This window comes from Ochotona curzoniae, unplaced genomic scaffold (assembly GCF_017591425.1).
Source record: "Ochotona curzoniae isolate NIBS_2020 unplaced genomic scaffold, NIBS_Ocur_1.0 contig_605, whole genome shotgun sequence".
NCBI lineage: Eukaryota > Metazoa > Chordata > Mammalia > Lagomorpha > Ochotonidae > Ochotona > Ochotona curzoniae.
In genome coordinates this window covers 3,253,949-3,273,889 of record NW_024466491.1, presented here as the reverse complement: position 1 = coordinate 3,273,889, position 19,941 = coordinate 3,253,949, and the positions used below count along the sequence as shown (strand labels likewise).

The window sequence follows — 19,941 nt, the reverse complement described above, 5'->3', positions numbered from 1 at the left end:
ATCCCCTCTTTTCACACCCACTTCTCCGCCTCCGGCCAGGGACCGCGCCCCGTGCGCTCGCGGTGGGCGAGCTGGGCGTGCCAGGGGCGGAACCAGGACCGGGGGCGGTGACCGGGTGGCCCGGCCGGTCGGGCAGGTGTGCATCCGGGCGGGCGTGGAGCACCGAGCGCGCGGGGGTCTCCGGGGTCGAGCCGAGCCGGATCGGGCCGGGCGGCCATGGAAGGGTTGCGGCGAGGGCTGCGGCGCTGGAAGCGTTATCATATTAAGGTGCACCTGGCGGACGAGGCGTTGCTGCTGCCGCTCACGGTGCGGCCGAGGGACACGCTCAGCGACCTGCGCGCCCAGCTCGTGGGCCAGGGCGTGAGCTCGTGGAAACGCACCTTCTACTACAACGCGCGGCCGCTGGCCGACGGCCTCACCGTGCGCGACGCGCGCCTGCAGGACGGCGCCGTGCTGCTGCTCGTGCGCGACCCCGGCCCGGCAAGTGCGCCCGCCCGCGCGCGCGCGTCCCCCGTGCGCTCTCTGCCCCGCTCCCCACCCAGCCCGCTCGCCCTCTCCTCCCCTCCCTCTCTCTTCCCCTCTTCCCTCTCGCTCACTCAGTGTCTGCCTCTCCCCTCACGCGCCATAGTTGTCCCCCCTTAACCCCACCCCCCACTCAGCACTTCTGGCCATATCCCAACGTAACCACCCTCTTTCTGACTCGCTCTTTGGGGGTCTCCCAGCCCAGATGACCCACAGCATGTGTGTGTGTGTGTGTGTGTGTGTGTGTGTGTGTGTGTGTGTGTGTGTGTGTGTGTGTGTATGTCAGAGGATGGAGGCAGCTGTGTGAAAACAGGGGCTGGAGAGGGCAGAACCTGCTCTCAGAGCTAACCCTGCAAGGGTTGGGCAGCCAAGGGAACTGGGGACCGTGCGAGTGCTCCCAGCTTTTACCAGCAGGCCCCCCAAGCCTGGAATGACATGCCGAATGCCGGAGCCTGAGACGCCATTTTGTCACAGGAGGCTGGGGCAAGGGACCCCCTCTGGGAGAGAGGTCTGTGGGGCAGGCGGGACTGGTAGGGTGAGTCTGGTGGTTAGAGCTAGCCGACCGGCCTCCAGGATGCTGTCAGCATTTATTAAGTGCCTGCTGGGTGCCCGGCCCCACGTTGGAATCCAGCAGTGACCCAAAGAGACCAGGCCCTGCCCCCGTGGTGTTTGTGTCCAAAAGGCTGGAGGCAGAAGAGTGAGGAAGAGTTGCCACGCCCCCTCATACGGTCAACAGGTGACCTTGTCAAGGAAAGGCCGTCAGCCAGTCAGGGGGCTGGACAGAGCAGGCATGGGAAGTGCTCCTCCAGATGGAGGCATGGCCGTGCAAAGGGCCTGGGGCCAGCTGAGCCTGTTGTGGGAGAAGCAGACTGAAGGGGGTAAGGGGCCAAGGCCAGGGAAGCCAGGACACAAGGCCCCTCTTGCTGCTGTGTGAGGCCGGAGGGCTCAGTCCCACTCAGTCCCCACTCCCTGGCGGACAGGAAGCATGGCCCCCCAAAATGGGAAACATGTGTGCTGGGAACCAGGAGCTCCTGCCAGGTGGGGTGCCCTCCCCTTAGCCGTTACCTCGCAGCGGTCACGTGGCGGACACCCAGCAGGCCCCCAGGAGTGACCCCTGCGGTGGGTGTCCTGAGGCCGGACGTTGCTGCAGTGCAGAGGTTGGGAGGACTGCCCGGCCTCACCCCGTCAGCCAGCCTGTCCTCGCCTACAGAGGTCGTCGGGGAGCCCCCTGCTCTGCGCCCAGCCCCCCCTGCACCGCCCTGATGCCCTAACCAGGCCGTTGGGGGAGGGGTGCTTCCTAGCAGGTACAGGGGGTGGACCTGAGACAACGCATGTCCTGCTTCCCTCAGGTGGTCTGGGCCAGAGGAGTCGGAGCCCTGATGAAGGCGACCCCAGGGGCTGGCGGGAAGAGCGGCCTGGGGCGGGGCCGTGCGCCTCCTCTCCCACCTCTCCGGAGCCTGGACCTCACATTGGGTGAGTTCCTGCAGAAGCTGAGACTAGCTCCCATGCTCAGCACCTCCTGCTCCACACGCCCACTGCACTTGCCTGGGGGCCTCAGGGTCCCCCAACTTGCTGTGTGGCCTGGGGAAAGTGGCCTTGCCTCTCTGAGCTTAAGGTTAAACACTGGGCTTGGTTTCACCCATCCTATTTTCCTGCAATTCCTGCCGCCACCACGAGGTGGTAGCCTGTAGCCAAGCACACCCACACCCTCTCCCACCCTTTGCCATTCCAGGTTCCGGGCACCCAGGGTGAGACACCCACCTGACCAGTGGACACCCGCCGCCTCGGAAGACAGCTCCGTCACAGCCCCAGTCCCCAACGATGCCAACCTAGGGCGGTCGGGCCAGTACCTGCCCAGCTCTGAGCCCCACCCAGGCCATGCTGGGGGAGCCTGGGGCCGCCACTGTGCGCCCACTTGCAGCAGGGACCACTACCACCAGCAGCACCCTGGTCAGCCTGGTAGCATCTTACTGCCCTCGTGTTTTTCCTCCGCCAGCCCTGTACAGCCAGCATGGCAGCCTCCTCCATGAGGTCTCCATTTGGGGGCCCCCTCCTGCAAGCCCCGCCGTGCTGTGAGCACCCCTAAATCAGGGGTAGAAGGTTAGGGCAAGGGATGTTGGTGTGGGACTTCTGTCCATGGCCAGGTTGCACCCCCCCACCCCGTCCAGCCAACAGCCTGCACAGGCCATGGTGACACACCTGCCTGTGGGGTCACCCCCGGGGTGCGCTGGTGGGGACAGGGTGATGGGAGGAGGCATCCTCGCTTCTGGACTGGGGGGTAGGGAAGCCGGCTCAAGGCATTTTGACATTTAACAAACACTATGTAAATTACATGCAAATCACATGCAAATCAGAGCCCATGCCTTAAGTCTTGACAGCTCTGGGGCGTGTTGGGAAAAGGTAATAGGAGTCCCCTCCCTCCCTTCCCCCATCCCCCAGGCAGGCCAAGCAGGAGAGCGGGCTGCAACCTGGGCTCCAGGCTGTGCTGGAGTTGGGGGGACCTGGAGAGAGAGGCAGGTCCCCGAGCTTGGGCTTGGAGGACGCCCACACTGCCCAGCCTCCCACCCCTGCCCCCGCCACTCCATCAGGCCCTTTGCCTGCACGTCAGGGCAGCTGCCTGTGTGCAGCAAACTCCTGTCCACCCACCAGAACCCCAGTTTCAGTAACCCTCTCCCCTTCTCCCTGCCCAACCCCGCCACCCTCCGCCCACTGCGGTTGAGCCCCTCAGGATCGGCCTCTGCTTTTTGCTGGGTTCCCACCAGCCCCGTCACACAAACCAGGAACCTGGGAGGCTCTGTGTCCGCCACCCCCAGCAGTCCGAGCACTCTCACCCCTGGGGTCTCAGGACCCCATCACTCAGGGACCGACAGGACCCAGAAGAGCAGCTGCGAATAAACGTGCAAATGTTGGACAACACACTTGAGTTCTAACTCCCGCCGCCAGCCGAGGCTGCCCCCGCTCCCGCATGGAGCTGTGCCCCCTTCCCCGCTCTCTGGGCCATTATGATTGCCTCAGGACCCTCCCCAAACACCAGGAGGGCTGTGGAGTCGGCGATGGGGGTTGGGGGAGTGGAGGCGTGTGCCAGGACTCTCCCCACCGCTCAGGGCTGCGTGGGCTCCTGGCTCCACCCCAGGAGCAAGTCCCAGCCGGGAAAGAGTTTCGGGTGAGACTTGGCAAGCTGCAGCCAGTGGCCGGGCTGTCTGCCGCAGGGGCCCCGGGGAAGAGTCCCAGGGAGGAGCCGCCTCCGTGTGGGCGGCCTCCCCACCCCCAGTTCGGGTTTTCCCAGGTAGGATGGAAATTTGGGATAGTTTCCTAGAAGAATAATGGATTTTTTTTTTTCTGTGCTGGGCCCTGTGGTGGTCTCCACGGACGGTAGTCCAGGTTGCTCACTGAATAAGAGAATGTGTGAGTTCCTCTCGGATCCCTTATCTAAAAGGGCCAAAAACACGCCCCCTTTCCCCTGCCCAGATAGGACCTCTGGGGTCCCTCCTGCGAGCCTTAATTATGTGCTTCCAGCATACAGGATGGTGAGCAGGTCCTTGCCAAGGTCCTGAAGGGATACAGAAATAGGGGGTAGGCTGGGGTTTGGGGGGGTGCAGAGGGCTGCGCCCGGGGCTCCTGGAGCCCCTCCCCTAGTACCCAACAGAATGGTCTTGAGTGATCCCATCCCTGCCTCGGTTTCCCTGGGAGAGGAGGAGGGGGCGGCTGGGCCCAGCAGCCTCCTGGCACCCCCGTACCCGAAGGGGGAAGAGAGACATTCTCCCACAAGCCATGATGCCAGTTCTGATTACTCACGCACCGTGTGTTTTTGCACGCCGGCACGTAACTACTGCTGGATAGCACGGGGCTTAATAAGCTAGTCTACGGGTGTGGAGAGCCAGAAGTTCCCCCCTCCCTTCCCGGGGCTCAGCGAGGTCCCTTTGCCCCCCCAGCCAGAGTCGGGCTGCAGGTGGCCCCCAAGGGGCGTGGGGATCCCAGCTCCCCCCGCCAGGAGGGAATGAATAGGGGAGACTTCGAATTAATTACTGACTGCTGTACCCAGCCAGCCCGACGTGGGTTGATAGTGCCGGCGCCTCGGCCGGCTGTGACTACGTCAGGGCCGCTGTGCCTCATTACAGGATGGGGGGGCAAGGGGAGGCAGCTGGGAGGTCCCCCAGAGAGAGATGGAGCCTCAGGGTATGGTCTTGGGCTCTGCTGGGCTGCTTGGGGCCACTTGCTGTCCCTCTCTGAGCCTGGTATTTGGACAGAGAAGCAAAAGGACCCTCCCTTGTCAGGGTGCTAAGTGGTAAGACTGTAGCAGAGACAATAGACCAAGTATTAGCACTCAGTGTCAGGCAAGCCCGAGCCCAGGCTTAGAACACAGCACCCTCTGCCGGGCGGTGCGCAGGCTGCAGCCGCAGGGTTGGGGATCCAGAGGCTGGGAGGTGAGAGAGATTCATCAAGTGACTAACTGCTTGGAAAAGGAGGAGGGACACTCCCTTCCTCGTGCTGTCCCCCGGGCCTCCACAAGTCACACCTGAAGCCTCCTGCCGGCGTCACCCGCACCTAAAAAGCTCCTATGCATGCATCGAAGCCCTCCTCCCAATCATCTCACCCCAAAAGCCTTCTGGGGTCCCAGCCACCAAGTCCCTTCCTCTAGCTGGAAAGGAGAGGGAAGGAGAAGGGAAGGAGAAGGTCTCCCATCTGGGGACCAGGGACACATTCCTAGCATGGAAGGCAGCCCTTGCCAAGACGCTGGGGCAGGACTGTGCCTTGCGTGTCGGAGCCACGGGGAGCCCTGTGTGACCAGAGCAGAGGGAGAGCCCCACCACGATCCGGGCTGCGTGAACACAGCATCGGACGAAGCGACAAGCTTGGCGCTTGGTGAAGCCACTGTCATGCATGCCTGTCCCCCAACCATGAGGTCTGGCTTGCCTTACCCCCTGCCGCAACTTCTGGGACCTCCCCACAACTCCAGGGGTAAAATACCCTTAATTCCTGGGGATTAAGCTGCAAAAGCCATCAGCACGCCATCCTTGCTCCTGGTCCCCCTTCACCCCACGCTCCAGCTAGCCCTGTAGAGAGGGGAGCAGGAGGGACAGGCCAGGAAGGAGTGGCTGGAGCGGAAGTCTGCATTTAATTAACCCCTCCCCCCCCCCGGATTAATTACAGAGCCCGAGAAAGCTAGCGTTCCTGCACCCGCCAGCCTCAGCCTGCTGGCATGGCGGCGTCATCTTTCCCAGCCAATCTATTTGTTTTAAAAACACGTCTTTCCACTCCACTCAGGAACACACATCTGTCTCTCTTCCCCACAGAGTGGATGGCACCTGCGAATCTGGGGTGCTAGATACATGGAGATGAGTCTATAACCGTCAAAAAAAAATGATGTACGCGTGTTTTGGTAACCATGGTTACAGCCGCCGCGCGGTGCACCTTGAGTATACACCACGTGTTTGCACAATTTTCAGAGCTCATCTTTATAGAGTTCTTTATTTAATTCATTGATTTCATTTGATTTAAAAGGCAGAGAAAAAGCGAGATCTTGCATCTGCTGGTTCCCTCCCCAAAAAGCTGCAATGATTAGGCCTCGGCCAGGACGTGGGTGCAGGGACCCCAGCCCTTGGGTCGTCCTCCACTGCTTTCCCACCACACAAGCAGGAAGCAGGATGGGAAGTGGAGCAGCCACGGATCAAATAAGACGGCGCCCTTGTGGTATCCCGGTGTGTGCAAGATAAAGGACTGGCCTACCAAGCCACTGTTCCAGCTACAAAAACTTGACTTTAAAAAAAGACATGAGGGTTAGCAGCTAAAGTCCTCATCTTGAACGTGCCTACTGGGATCCCATATGGGCGCCAGTTCTAATCCCGGCTGCCCCACTTCCCATCCAGCTCCCTGCCTGTGGCCTGGGAAAGCAGTGGAGGACGGCCCAAAGCCTTGGGACCCTGCACCCGCATGGGAGACCCAGAAGAGGCTCCTGGCTCCTGGCTTTGGATCGGCTGAGCTCTGACTGTTGTGGCCGCTTGGGGAGTGAATCAATGGACTGAAGGTCTTCCTGTCTTATCTCCTCACTGTATATCTTTCTAATAAAAATAAAATAAATCAGTCTTTAAAAAAAAAAAGACATAAAGGGGCCCTGTGTGTTCTCCAGAGCCCAGGGGTGCAGGATTAGCCCGTCTTGTGGGATTCAAGGACATGGATGGAAGACAGAGGCCGTAGGAAGGTAAGGCCTGGGTCTCCTTCACTCACCGCACCTCGGTGCTCACGTCCAGACTGGGGGTCCTCCTTGCCTCCCCCAGGGGGCCTCTGCCTGCCTGGAGACAGGGGCCGCTGCCTGGGGCAGGGTCATCACTTGATGTGAATTAGACACACACATGCACCTGCCGGGGACTTCCCTCAGCCCCGCCCCCACACGCAGCCATGTTGTTGCCCCATCGCCCAGCCCCCTCCTCTGTCCGCTGCCCGCAGGACAATTATAATGTCAGGGACACCGCTGCTGCCAAGACAGGCCCAGGCTCATGTTTAATTCATCTCGGAGCTAATTATAGTCAGCCAAGGGGAGGGGCTTGGCCACCTTGGCCTCCCTTCCCCAACCCCTTCTCGCCTGCCTGCCAGGGTGACCCAGGTCTCTGGGTAAGGCACCGGGCCAGGAGGCCAAGGGAAGGGGCTACGGCGCTGGGGGCTGTCCCAGGGTGGGAACAGAGCGCCCTGAGCTGGTAAAATGTACCAAAGACAAAGGACACAGGGGACCCCCTGACTTGGGCGGCTTTCTAAGCGCCAAATCGCCCCCACCCCACCCAGCAGCCAGCTTCTGCCTAGACCCCCGAGGTGGCCTTGTCTAAGAATTACCCAAGAGCCCAGCCTACAAGGAGGACACACCTTAAGCACTGACCCATAATTCGGTGCAGCCCATTTTATTTATTTCTATTTATTTGTTTGCTTAAGAAACAGAGAGTGGGGCCTGGCACGATAACCTAGTAGTTAAAGTCCTCACCTTGAAGGTGGAGGGATCCCATATGGGCGCCGGTTCTAATCCCGGCAGCTCCACTTCCCATCCAGCTCCCTGCCTGTGGCCTGGGAAAGCAGTGGAGGGCAGCCCAAAGCCTTGGGACCCTGCACCTGCGTGGGAGACCCGGAAGAGGCTCCTGGCTCCTGGCTTTGGATCTGCTCAGCTCTGACTGTTGTGGCTGCTTGGGGAGTGAATAATGGGATGGAAGATCGTCTTCTCTGCCTCTCCTCCTCTCTGTATATCTGACTTTCCAATGGAAAGAAGAAAGAAAGAAAGGAAGGAAGGAAGAAAGAAGGAAGGAAGGAAGGAAGGTAGGAAGAAAGAAAGAAAGAAAGAAAGAAAGAAAGAAAGAAAGAAAGAAAGAAAGAAAGAAAGAAAGAAAGAAAGAACCCTTCTTCCTCCTCCCAGATGCCCACACAGCTAGGACGGTGCCCGGGCCAGAGCCAGCAGCAGGGAGCTAGCACTGGTATCAGAGGGTGGGCTCAAGGACGTGGACCCCCTTTGCTGCTTTCCAGGGTATATTAGCAGGCAGATGGCCCCACCAGTTGACCTGCAACCCAACCTGGTTCCACCCCAGTCTGACACTACCCCCTAACCCAGCCGCACCCCTACCTGGTCCTGCCACAGCCAGGCCACACCCCAAGGTAGCTGGAACCCCAGCCTGGCTCCACCCCAGACTGGCTGCACCCCAGGCTAGCTGCACCCCAGGCTAGCTCCACCGCAGCCTGGTTCTACCCTAACCTGGCTCCACCCTGACGCAGCTGGACCCCATCCCGCCTCCACCATATGCCCTCTGGCAGCCTTGGCCTTGAGCTGCCTCGGGCAGCCCTGGGCAGCCCTTGGCCCCCTCGTATGCTCCGTGCCACGAGGTCCCTGTCCAGGCTTGCAGGGGGCGCCTCCTCCGGGGTCTGCAGTCGCTCCTCAGGCCCCCCTGATGCCGGGACCCGGGTGAGGGGCTAGGCCGGACCGAGCAGGGCCAGGCCCCGTCCACTGCAGCACCACTGAACGTTGCCATGGCAGCCCGGCGGGAGGCGGCCTCAGCACCCGCTGAGTCCTGCGTATCTGCTGCTAAAAATAGCGGGCTGCCAGGTTACCGGGACCCCTCTGCCTCACGGCGCCCCAGCTCCCCAGCCCTCCGGGGACCCCATTACCCTGCATGCAGACCAAGACCATGCTCTGCTCCTGTGTGCAGGACCGACCAGGAGCCGCAGTGACCTCCACGGCATGGGCTCTGCCTGGCCGCCCCGCACACAACCCCACTGTATTCTTGCAAGTCAGAATTACAGAGAGGAGGAGAGACAGAGAGAAGCATCTTCCTTCCACTGGTTCACTCCTCACAGGACCGCTATGTCCAGAGCTGAGCCAGTCTACAGCCAGGAGCCTCTTCAGGGTCTCCCACGCTGGTGCAGGGTCCCAAGGGAGCTGGATGGGAAGTGGAGCAGCCGGGACTCGAACCTGCGCCTCTATGGGATGCTGGTGGCACATACAAGGCGAGGACTTGGCTACCGCATCAGGCTCACAACCCACTTTTTAAAATGTTTAATTCACCTAGACAGAAAGAGGTTTTTCCGGTTCATGCCCCCAGGTAGGCACAACGGCCCGGAGTGGAAGCCGGGCTCTTTAGCCGGGTCTGCCACCTGGCTCCTGCCTTGGGCCTGGCCCAATCTCGGCTATGCCGGAGGAGGAGCTGTCCTTGTGTCTCCTCTGGGACTCTGTGTCTCTCCAATAAATAAATGACAATTGAGGGGTGGCCAGGACATGGCTGTCGGCGTGGAGTCCCCCTCTGTGAACTGACCCCATTCTGTGTCGCCTCTCCCTCCCCGTCCCCAGCTCATTCAGGCACCTTGGGGCTGTTCCGTGGAACACACATTGTTCCATTGGCACTGGTGAGCCCACGCGGACCAAAGTGGCCCCCTCCATCATACCAGGCCCAGTGCCCGGCTGTGTCACATCTTAAAAGCACAGCTAAGGCACATGTGAAAATAGCGCTGGGGGTTCGTGTCGCAGTGCCTGGTTCGAGTCCTGGTTCTGGCTCCGGCCCACAGCTACCTGCTGGTGCTGGGGCCCTGCCACCCACGGGAAAGACCCCGACAGAGCTGTTGTGTGTGGGCAATTGGGGGAGTGAATCAGCAGGATCGAAATCTCTTTGGCTCTCTCTCTTTCTTTTTTACAGATTGATTTATTTTAATTGGAAAGGCACGTTTACAGAGATGAGGAGAGGCAGAAAAATCTTCCACACACTGGTTCACTCCCCAGGCAGCCGCAGTGGTCAGAGCTGAGCCGATCCGAAGCCAGGAGCCAGGAGCCTCTTCCAGGTCTCCCACGCGCAGGTGCAGGGTCCCAAGGCTCTGAGCCGTCCTCCACTGCTTTCCCAGGCCACAAGCAGGGAGCTGGATGGGAAGTGGAGCAGCCAGGATACGAACCAGTGCCCATATGGGATCCCAGTGCATGCAAGGTGAAGAGCTGAGCCACGAGGCTCTCATGTTGGGCCCTCTCTCTCTGTAAAGTTCAAGCACTCAGTTCTCTAGCCAGCAGGGAGATTATCTGGGTCAGGGATGTGAAATGGGATTCGAACTCGGATCGGTCAGATCTGTTCTCGCTGGGCCTCACCTGCTGGTAGCCCCTGCCTGGGTCGGGGCTGGAGAGGCACAGCCTTCCTCTCTGTGCTCCTCCAGGGGACGGACTCTTTCCCTGAGGCCTTGATGTTCTCTTCTGGGAAATGGGAGTATAAGGCCGGAGGGAGATCCGCCAGGACTGTGTCTGCAAGCTCCCTTCCAGTCCTGGCTGGGGGTGGGGGTGGGGGGCGGCGAGTCCTCCCCCCCCCCCCCCCGCTCTCTGTTTAGTTTAATAATCTCCTGAAAGTTTAATTGTTGTTTCATTCATCCATGACCTTTCTTCCTCATCTGGAGATGTATTATGGCTAATCTACAAATTTCAAGGGCTAGATTTATTTGCAAAACCAATTACCTGACTATGCAAATGGCCTCTCTGGATGCCCGCCTTCCTGGGGCCAGCGGGCTGGTGGGCGCGGTGGGGGAGGGGAGGCGGTGACCCACCCTCTCCCTTCCTCCCTCGATGGAGGCGGGTGGGGGGAGCCCAGGTGCCCACACTCTCTCTGTAATCTCTGCTGCTCAGAGGCCCTCTTGGCCTCGAGTTAATTAGAATCTTGGCCCTCAAGGGAGTCCTTGGTCCTGGCATATCTTAATGTGACCTCCTGACAGGGAGGGCACTGGGGAGCCCTTCCTCCATTCATCCATTCACTCATTCAAAATGATGGTGTGGGGGCCTGGCGGCGTGGCCTAGTGGCTAAAGTCCTCGCCTTGAACGCACCAGCATCCCATACGGGCGCCGGTTCTAATCCTGGCAGCTCCACTTCCCATCCAGCTCCCTGCCTGTGGCCTGGGAAAGCAGTGGAGGACGGCCCAAAGCCTTGGGACCCTGCACCTGCGCGTGGGAGACCCGGAAGAGGCTCTTGGCTTTGGATCGACTCAGCTCTGGCCATTGTTGGTCATTTGGAGAGTGAACCAGTGGATGGAAGATCTTTCTGTCTCTCCTTCGTAAATCTGCCTTTCCAATCAAAATAAATAAAATGCTGTCTTTGTATAGCAGTTGTAGTCACTGCCTGGCACACCTGCATCCCACGTCAGAGGGCCTGAGTTCGAGTCCCGGCTCTCTGCTAACGTGTAAGCGGGAGGCAGCAATTGGCTTGAGTGCTCGGTCCCTGCCTCTTGCGTGGGAGACCCAGATGGAAGCGCAGGCTCTTGGGTTTGTTCTGGCTCAGTCCCGGTTAGTGTGTGAGTACTGGGGGAGAAAAGCAGCAGATGGGAGATCTCTCACACTGCTCTCTCTTTTCGTCTCTCTGCCTTTCAGAAGAAATGGACCGCAAGAATAGAAGAAGACAGACAGTCTCGGGAGGATTATTTATTTTTATTGGCAAGGCAGATCTGCACACAAGAGGAAAGACAGGAAGAGCTTCTGCCTGCTGATTCATTCCCCAAGTGGCCGCAATAGCCAGAGCTGAGCCGATCCAAAGCCGATGGCTTTGGGCTATCTTCTACTGCTCTCCTAGGACATAAGCAGGGAGCTGGCTGGGAAGTGGAACAGCCGGGACTTGAACTGGGGCCCATATGGGATTCCTGGCACTTTGCAAGGATGTAACCACTGAGCCATTGCACCGGGCCCCGTGTCTTTCTTTTTATCCCCAGGTCCCTAGCAGTTGGCCGGAAGAAGCTGTTTGTGGTAGGACTCCCCTACACATGAGCAGGTGGTCGATGGGAGACCAGGGTGGAGATAGGAGGTGGGGGTATGGGGAATGGATGGGTGGGTGAGTGGGTGGATGGATGGAGAGAAGGGTGAGTGGATAGGTGGGTAGACAAATGGGCGATGGATGGATGGAAGAGTGGATATATGGATGGATGGATGGATGGGTGGGTGGATGGATGGGTGGGTGGGTGGATGGATGGATGGATGGATGGGTGGGTGGGTGGATGCAGGTGGCCAGATGGGCTTGGCTGGGTGTGTGAGAGGAGAATGGAGGTTTGGGGCTGGAAAGGAGAGAGGGAATGAGGCAGGGCGGTGTGTCCATGAGTTGGGATGGAGTGTTTGCGTACCGAAGGGCACACTGTGCTGGCGGTTGAAGTGCCAGCCCAGGCCAACGGGCCAAGGACTGCTCTCACAGCTGCTGAGCACATCCCCCTGGCTGGGGCCCCATGGCTCCGTGGCGGCACGCACTCCCTGCCTGCCCCCTTCCTTCAATCCAATCCCGGCCGCCTGTGGACTTCTCCATTATACTGCTGCTGGGGTGGCTGCAATTTTCTTTCAGGACTGAGACAACACCGCTGCTGCCTGCTCCTCCTCCTCCTCCTCCTCGGCATCTTGTGACTGTAGGGACATGGGGACACGAGGACACGGGGACAAGCAAAGAAGAGACAAGAGTTAGGCCTAACAGGCAACGCTGGGCACCCCAGCCATGGACTCAGCCACCGTGCCAGCCTCTGTGTCTCTTCTCCAATGTGGTTGAGTCCAGCGGTGTTGGAGAGTAGGGAAAAAAAAAAAGTCAAGCTTTGGGAACATTTGCATATGCGTAATGAGATTTTGGGGAGGGGCCCCACATCACGTCTAAGCAGAAAATTAGTTTTGTGTTTCACGGAGCGCTAACACGTTGCCCGAAGGTGATTGCACGCAGTGTGTGAGGGAACTGTATGCATGGCAGACATTTGGTGCTGTGGAGTCTGAAGTGATGTCATGTGGGCAGGGCCTGAAGGCTTGTGTTCTAGAATGTTGCAGACTTTTCTTTAAGGAAATATTTCTAAGAGCGGCTGGCATGATGGCTCAACAGGCTAAACCTCCACCTGCACTGTCAACATCCCGTATGGGCGCCAGTTCGTGTCCCAGTGGCCCCACTTCCCGTCCAGCTCCCTGCCTGTGGCCTGGGAAAGCAGTGGAGGACGGCCCAAAGCCTTGGGACCCTGTACCTGCGCGTGGGAGACCTGGAAGAGGCTCCTGGCTCCTGGTTTTGGATCTGCTCAGCTCCGGCCGTTGTGGCTGCTTGGGGAGTGAACAAGGGGACGGAAGATCCTTCTCTCTGTCTCTCTGTAAATCTGACTTTGCAATAAAAATAAATCTTACCAAAAAACTATTTCAGAGGCAGAGATATCTTCCATGCACTGGTTCACTCTCCATATAACTACAGTCATGAAAGCCAGGGCTGGAACAGGCAGGAGCCAGGAGCCAGGAGCTCCATCCTGGTCTCCCACGTGGGTGGCTGGGACCTAAGAACTTGGACCCGCACCACCCCCAACCCCACATCCCTGTGTCTGTCTCAGTAGTTACAGCTGGGACTCTAACCCAGACTCTGACTCCCCTGCGTGGGGGACTGGACTCAGAAATGCTTGCTAAGATTGCAATCTTTTCTCCTGGGCTGTTGGTCTTTCCAGGAGAGAAGGAGAGACAGAGGGGAAGATCTTCCATCCAATGATTCACTCCCCAAGTGACCACAATGACCGGAACTGTGCTGATCCGAAGCCAGGAGCCAGGAACTTCCTCCAGGTCTCCCACGCGGGTGCAGGGTCCCAAGGCTTTGGGCCGTCCTCCACTGCTTTCCCAGGCCACAGGCAGGGAGCTGGATGCGAAGTGGAGCTGCTGGGATTAGAACTGGCGCCCATATGGGATTGCAGTAGGCCACAGTGCCTGGCCCATCCTACAACACTTGCGATGACACAGATCTGGGTTCTGGTTGTGCCATCCTGCTCTGATCAACCCATCGTACCCCGAGGCTTGGTGAGGGGGGCACATCTGTCCCAGGCAACACGGCTGACTAAACCAAGAGCTGGAATTTGGGTCAAGTAGGTGGGAGCCACGGAGGGTGCCTGCTGCAAAAGGCTGGGAACAACTGGGCGGTGGGGAGGGGAGGGAGGAAGTTGGAGGAAGAGGGGGCTGCCTCCCCTGCCTGGGCTGTTTTCTTTTTCCAGTCCCAGGGATAGGGACACCTCCTCCTGGAAGCCCCCTGTCCTTGTCTCCTTAGCCCGTGTGCCCCCACTGTGCCCTGGAGTGTCGAGGGTGTGAGGATGGAGGTGCCTTCCCACCTTCCCCAGGCAAACGCATCACTCCAATAAACTGGAGTCTATTTCAGTCTGACCTTCTGCTGGCAGCGGGGCCTGTGTCCGTCAATCATGCAATTCAGCGTGGGGAAAAAATTGTTTTATCTGTAATGATATAGCTCAAGCTGCTCAGCGGGGCGGGCTCAGGGCCCCCGCGGGGACTCCGGAAAATTCTAGAAACATCCAGCGTGTAGCTTTAAGCCATGTCCTTTTCGTGTCTGTGAGCACAGCCCAACAGCCCTCTCTGGGTGTTCAGTGCTCACCCCTGTTGGGATCCGGCAGGAACAGAAAGTTCTAGATGCTGCAGCAGCCGGCGTATTGGCAACAATGAGGTCTCCACAATGAGGTTTCCAACCATCCCGGGGTAGGGACATGCGGGGACACTGGAGTTTTGTCTCTGCAACAGCGGCCTGGGCCTGCCTCCATCATCTGAAAATGGGCATTTGAACTTGACCCTTTCTGCCAGCGCCCGCCGGCCACTGGCTGGAAGCCCAGCTTGCTGGGAAGCGACGTAGCTTCGGCTCGCAGCAGGCTGTCCTCCTGGCCCGTCCGAGCCAGCCACGCGGCCACAGCCCCCACCCCCCCGCCCTATCCTGAAGGTGTCAGAATCTGCTCTGCTGTGAATGGTACCCCCACCCCCTCCCGAAATCAATTTAGGCCTGGGGCGGGTTGATTATAAATCAGCTATTTTCATAATTGGTATGTCTTTAATAAATCAAAACTGTTCAACGTCGCCTGGCAAAATGAAGTTGTTCTTTGGATATCATCAATTACCAGGGGAGGAGGGGAGAGAGGGGAAACGGAGGGAGCAGGGAGGATGCGAGAGCCCCTTGTCCTCCGGCCAATCAGCACAGGCCACCAGCTGCCCGGGACTTCCTGGCCCCGGGCCGGATCCTTCCATTAAAGGATTGCTTAAGCAGCATTTTAAATAACAAAAAGGGATATCATTTAATTTTTTTCGCCACGGGCAGATCAATACACTGTCCTTCAGGTGGCCTGACGGATTGCCTTGGCTGGCTTTTCCCCGAGTTAATCCAATCTCCCTGGCTGAGGCTGGGGACCCACCCAGGCTGGGCTGGGCTGGGCTGGGCTGGGCTGGTCTGGGCTGGGCTGTGCTGGCCTGGGCTGTGCTGGTCTGGGCTGGGCTGTCCTGCCCTGTACTAAATTGGACCGGGCTGGGCTGGGCTGGGCTGGGCTGGGTTCCTGATGCAGTGGCTTTTGCTGCTGCAGTGTGGTGCAGCCAGCCAGCCGGACGGCCAGGGTAGAACAAAGGAAGCTTTCTTCAGGGCTGTTCAGGGGTCCTAGCCACTGGGCAGGAGGGGTTTCCACACTCTGAGGGTGGATGGCGAGGTCCAGGGACGAGGCCCCCCCTGTCCCGTAGGGCCCTGCGATAATCTTACCACGATGTCTACAGATCCCAGAGGGGGACACGGAGTCTGGCTGAGGGCAACATGCAAAGGGTGACTGGGAGGACTCCTCTGAACTCTCCCCGCCCCCATCTGTGCTGTTTCATATTTTAATTATTTTCTAATTCAGCCTTGGATGCAGAAAGAGTGTCAGGGCTGGGTCCTGGGCCTACTCCAGCAGCGGCTACGGAGGAGCAGCCGGGAGCGCTCACTCATGGAGGTGGGGGATGTCCCCCTCCAAGCGGGAGACCCGGCAACCCTCTCCATGGGGCAAGGGGACAGAATCAGGGGTGGGGAGAACGCCCTCCGGGGGCGCATGCTGGGCCTGGGGTTCCAGGTCAGGCAGCCAGAGACTGCGACACCATCTCTCTCCCTTGTGCCTTTTCAACTGTTCAAGGTCAAGGCCTTGCTGGTTCCCCAAGGGGCCTGAAGCTTGTGTGTACACCTGCATGGGCGCCTGGACAGGACCAAGGGCTGGAGGTCTCTCCCCATGCCGCCCCCTCCCACCTGCTGCCTTGCAGGGGTGGTGGGACTGGAGCCTGACCCACGCCGGCCACAGACCTCGTGCCTTGGGTTCCAGGGGTGCTTCTATTCGAAAGTCACAGAGAGTTATTCGAAAGGGTGCTTCTATTCGAAAGTTACAGAGAGGAGGAGAGACAGAAAGATCTTCCATCCACTGGTTCACTCCTCCAGCGGCTGCCACGGCCAGAGCTGAGCCGATCCGAAGCCAGGAGCTTTGGGCCGTCCTCCACTGCCTTCCCAGGCCACAAGCAGGGAGCTGGATGGGAAGTGGAGCAGCCGGGATACGAACCAACGTCCCTAGAAGATTCCGGCACGTGCAAGGCAAGGACTTTAGCCACTAGGCTACTTAATTTATTAAAAAAAAATTTTTTTTTAAATTATACGATTCCACAGACTCTGGGATTTCCCTTACCTCCTCCCCACATTCCCAACCCCGGCGTGGAACCGCTCTTGGTTGCTTCACACCCCAACTCGGTTCCAGCCACCTGCCAATCTGTCAGGGGCGGGGCGTGGCCAAGCCGCGGCGGGGCGGGACTTCCGCTCGGAGCAGGTGGAACTTCCTGTTCCTCGTTGGCCGGGCCTGAGCTGCTGCCGACATGGCGGCTGCTCCTCAGGCGGGGACCCCAAGAGCGGTGGGCGCTGCCGGGCGTCTCAGGGCTCGGCCTCGGCCTCGAAAGTCACTCGCTGGGCCCTCTACCAAGGCTCTCCCGGCTGAAAGCGTGAACCTGGGCCTCAGGCCGTGGTCAGTCGCCTCAGAAAAGGCCATATGTCCGGGCTGGGGGTGAAGGGAGGGGAAGTGAGGTAAACTGAGGCAGCCACCGGTGCCACCCAGACTTGGACTCCATCCCAGACTTGGAGCCCCAATCGCGGGTCGGAAGTCAGTATCCCCACATTCACCCCAAAAATCCAAGCCAGCTTCTAAGAGGGTGTTGGGGGACCCAGCCCTGGTCACCAGCTTCCCTGGGGGTCCTGCGGGTTTTGGGGACGCTGTTTCCGCTGACACCCATGGGTGCCCCAGATGGCACCCTCTGGTCTGACGGGGGGGAGACCAGAACCCCAGACCTACCGCTCAGAATCCTGGCTCTCCCCCATTCTCCCCGTGGGAAAGCAGGGGTCACACAGGGGGCTATTGGGGGAGTCGCCAACTTACTGATTTCTTGTCTTTAGGAACACCACTGCTGGGTGGGTGGTACCCCATATGGGCACGTGGTCCGCCCCTGCCCCGCCTCAGCTGCAGGATGGACGTGGAGGAGGAGCTCGTGGTAAGAGACTAAATTTGCATCTTGAAGACCCCTTGAGAAGGCTGGATCAACCCTTTCCTGAAACCCACCTGCTCCCCGATTCAATGCAAAATTGACCCTGCCTTGTAACCCTGCAAACACCCCTCCCCTGGGCGCTCCGTGGACTTTTCTCTGCTTCCTCCCTGGCTGGGACGGACAAGGGCCTGGGTTTAAGCCGGCCGGCTGGGATCCCCCAGTTCCCCTGCGTCCCCCCCCTGTCACCCCCAGGCCCGCGGCTGCTGCCGGCTAGCAGAGCTGTCATCTCGGCGGGGGAGCCTGGGAGAATGGCCGGTGATTGTCACTGCAGCCCTGTTCTAATTTCCCAGAATGGGTTCTGAGCGGCTAATGTGGCCCCTGCTGGGCGGAAGATGGAGCTCCTGGCAGGGGCTTCAACCCTGGGAAAGCTGGGGCGGCTCCTACAGGCTCAGGAGAGGGGTGGGCCTGGGTGGGGTGGGAGAGACCCCCCCCATCCATCCTGGAGCCCCCTGTGGTTGCTGCGAGCTTGCCATAGAGATGGTCGCCTTGGGGGTTCCTGGGGCAGGCTTGTGGGTGCAGCCGCTAAGAGACTCCCCGACTCCCTCTGGGGTCAGAACTCCTCTCTGGGTGGAGGTCAGTGTTTGTTGAGTGAATAATAGATGACCTTCTGGGGACCACAGATCCTGGCCGCGACGGGAGGCTGGGGCCTGTCGTGGCTTCTGAATGCTGGGGTGTCAGAGGGGCTCACGCCCATGGCTCCATCTCCCTCCCTCCTTCCTCTGGCCCAGCCACACACCTGCTGTCTGTCCGCGCTCCTCCCTCACCCTCCCCTCCCCGTACCTGCAGGATCAGCTACAGAGATCACCCCCTCCGGGAGCCGCTCTGGGATCACCCCTGGATCTCTCAGCGTTGTCCTCCTCTTCCGTGTGTGGGTCCTTGAAGGATCGTTGTCCTAGCTGTGCGGGCCCGAGCGTCTGTTGTGTGTGTGGCTTTGTTTCCTGGGCCCTGCCCCATCGCTGGGCCTCCAGCTGCTTGACAACCAGGCTGGTCACACCTGTTCTGTTGGTGGAGGGATGGACGAAGCCCCCCCGCCCCTTGCCGGCTCCCCCCAGTGCCTTGAATGGTAATTTCAGAAGGAATCTCATTACTGTCTGCGGCGGCCACTGGGACACCTGCTTTCCATAGAGAAAGGTTTGGGTTCGAATCTCCAAGGGCTGGGAGAACCTGGCTGAAGGTAGCTTTGGAGGGGCAGGACCCAGGTCCCCCCACTACTCCCAGAATCCCACCTCCCACCTGCCTGAGCTCATAAGGCCTAAAGAGCTGCTTAACACAGCACAGAGAGGTCAATCAGCTTCCTCAGCGCGCACAGCACGCTGTGGGGGCGACAGAGGCTGTCCCCAGCCCGGCCTCTCCACCTCCGCCCACCCCATGTCTGCCTCTTTTCCTGTCCAAGCTCCCTGGGTGGGACAGCAGGCTTGGGCGCAGGGACCTGCCAACTAAAACAGGAGGTTCCCTGTCTTAGGATCTCACCTTTGTGAGAGCTGGAATCCCGTGGCCAGGGCCCTAGCATTCCCCCTTCTCCGGCCCTCCCTCGGCCCACAGCCCCAGCAGGAAGCGATTAGCGGACGCTGGAGACAGACAAAGGTGCTGCCTCCGCGGCTGGGCTGCGGGGATTTCTGTTTTTTCGGTTTTGCAGCTCAGGAATCGAGGTACAAAGGCGGCCGCCTGCACCTGCTCCCCTTTCTGGGCGCCCACAATGGGGACGCTAAGCTTCAGCCAGACCCGCCTGCTCGGTTGCCCTCCTCTGCCACCCCTACTCAACAACACCCAGGGACTGGCACCGACAGGCTGGGGGTGGGGAGAGCAGTTCGCTAGGGCTGTGAGGATGGAGTCGGACTCGCAGGGCTGCAGGCCGAGCTAAAAGCTGCGTGCTCGCACCGGCGGAGCTGCACCCGGTCCGCCCAGCGTCCGGAGCAGCGGGGGCGGGGTGGGGCGGGGAGCTGGACCCGGCGCGGCTGGGGGTCTGGGGATGATGGTTTTGCTGCCTTTAGGCTTTTTCCTTTCTCCCCATGTTTAAGTGAACTCTCTGCTGGTTGACTCCCCGAAAGCCTGCAGCAGGCAGGGCTGGGTCAGGCCTGAGCCAGGAGCCCAGAACTCCGTCCAGATCCTGCACGAGGCTGGAAGGGACCCCCGGGACTTGAGTACTGCCGCCACCTCCCAGCTGCCTTGGCAGGGAACTGCTGGGAAAGTGGGCAGCCGTGGACGGTTGAGCTAGGCATAAATTTGGGGGGGGATGGGCCTGGCGCCGTAGTCTAGCGGCTAAAGTCCTCACCTTGAACGCCCCAGCATCCCATATGGGCGCTGATTCTAATCCCAGCGGCCCCGCTTCCCATCCAGCTCCCTGCCTGTGGCCTGGGAAAGCAGTGGAGGACGGCCCAAAGCCTTGGGACCCTGCACCCGCATGGGAGACCTGGAAGAGGCTCCTGGCTCTTGGCTGCTGATCAGCTCAGCTCCAGTCGTTGCGGCCATTTGGGGAGTGACCAGTTGATGGAATATCTTTCCCTTTGTCTCCCATATAGGATCCTGGCACATGCAAGGCTAGGACTTTAGCTGCCACGCTACCATACTGGGCCCTAAAAATAAAGCTTTTT

At 59.7% G+C, this 19,941-nt stretch overlaps 1 long non-coding RNA gene across 1 annotated transcript; it reads left to right on the top strand.

Moving 5' to 3' along the window:
- Positions 1-16,621: 16,621 nt before the first annotated feature.
- On the top strand, positions 16,622-19,719 carry LOC121163439. Its single transcript, XR_005884883.1, has 3 exons — positions 16,622-16,776; positions 17,202-17,296; positions 19,688-19,719. It is a non-coding gene; the product is annotated as an uncharacterized LOC121163439 (long non-coding RNA).
- The last annotated feature ends 222 nt before the right edge of the window (positions 19,720-19,941 follow it).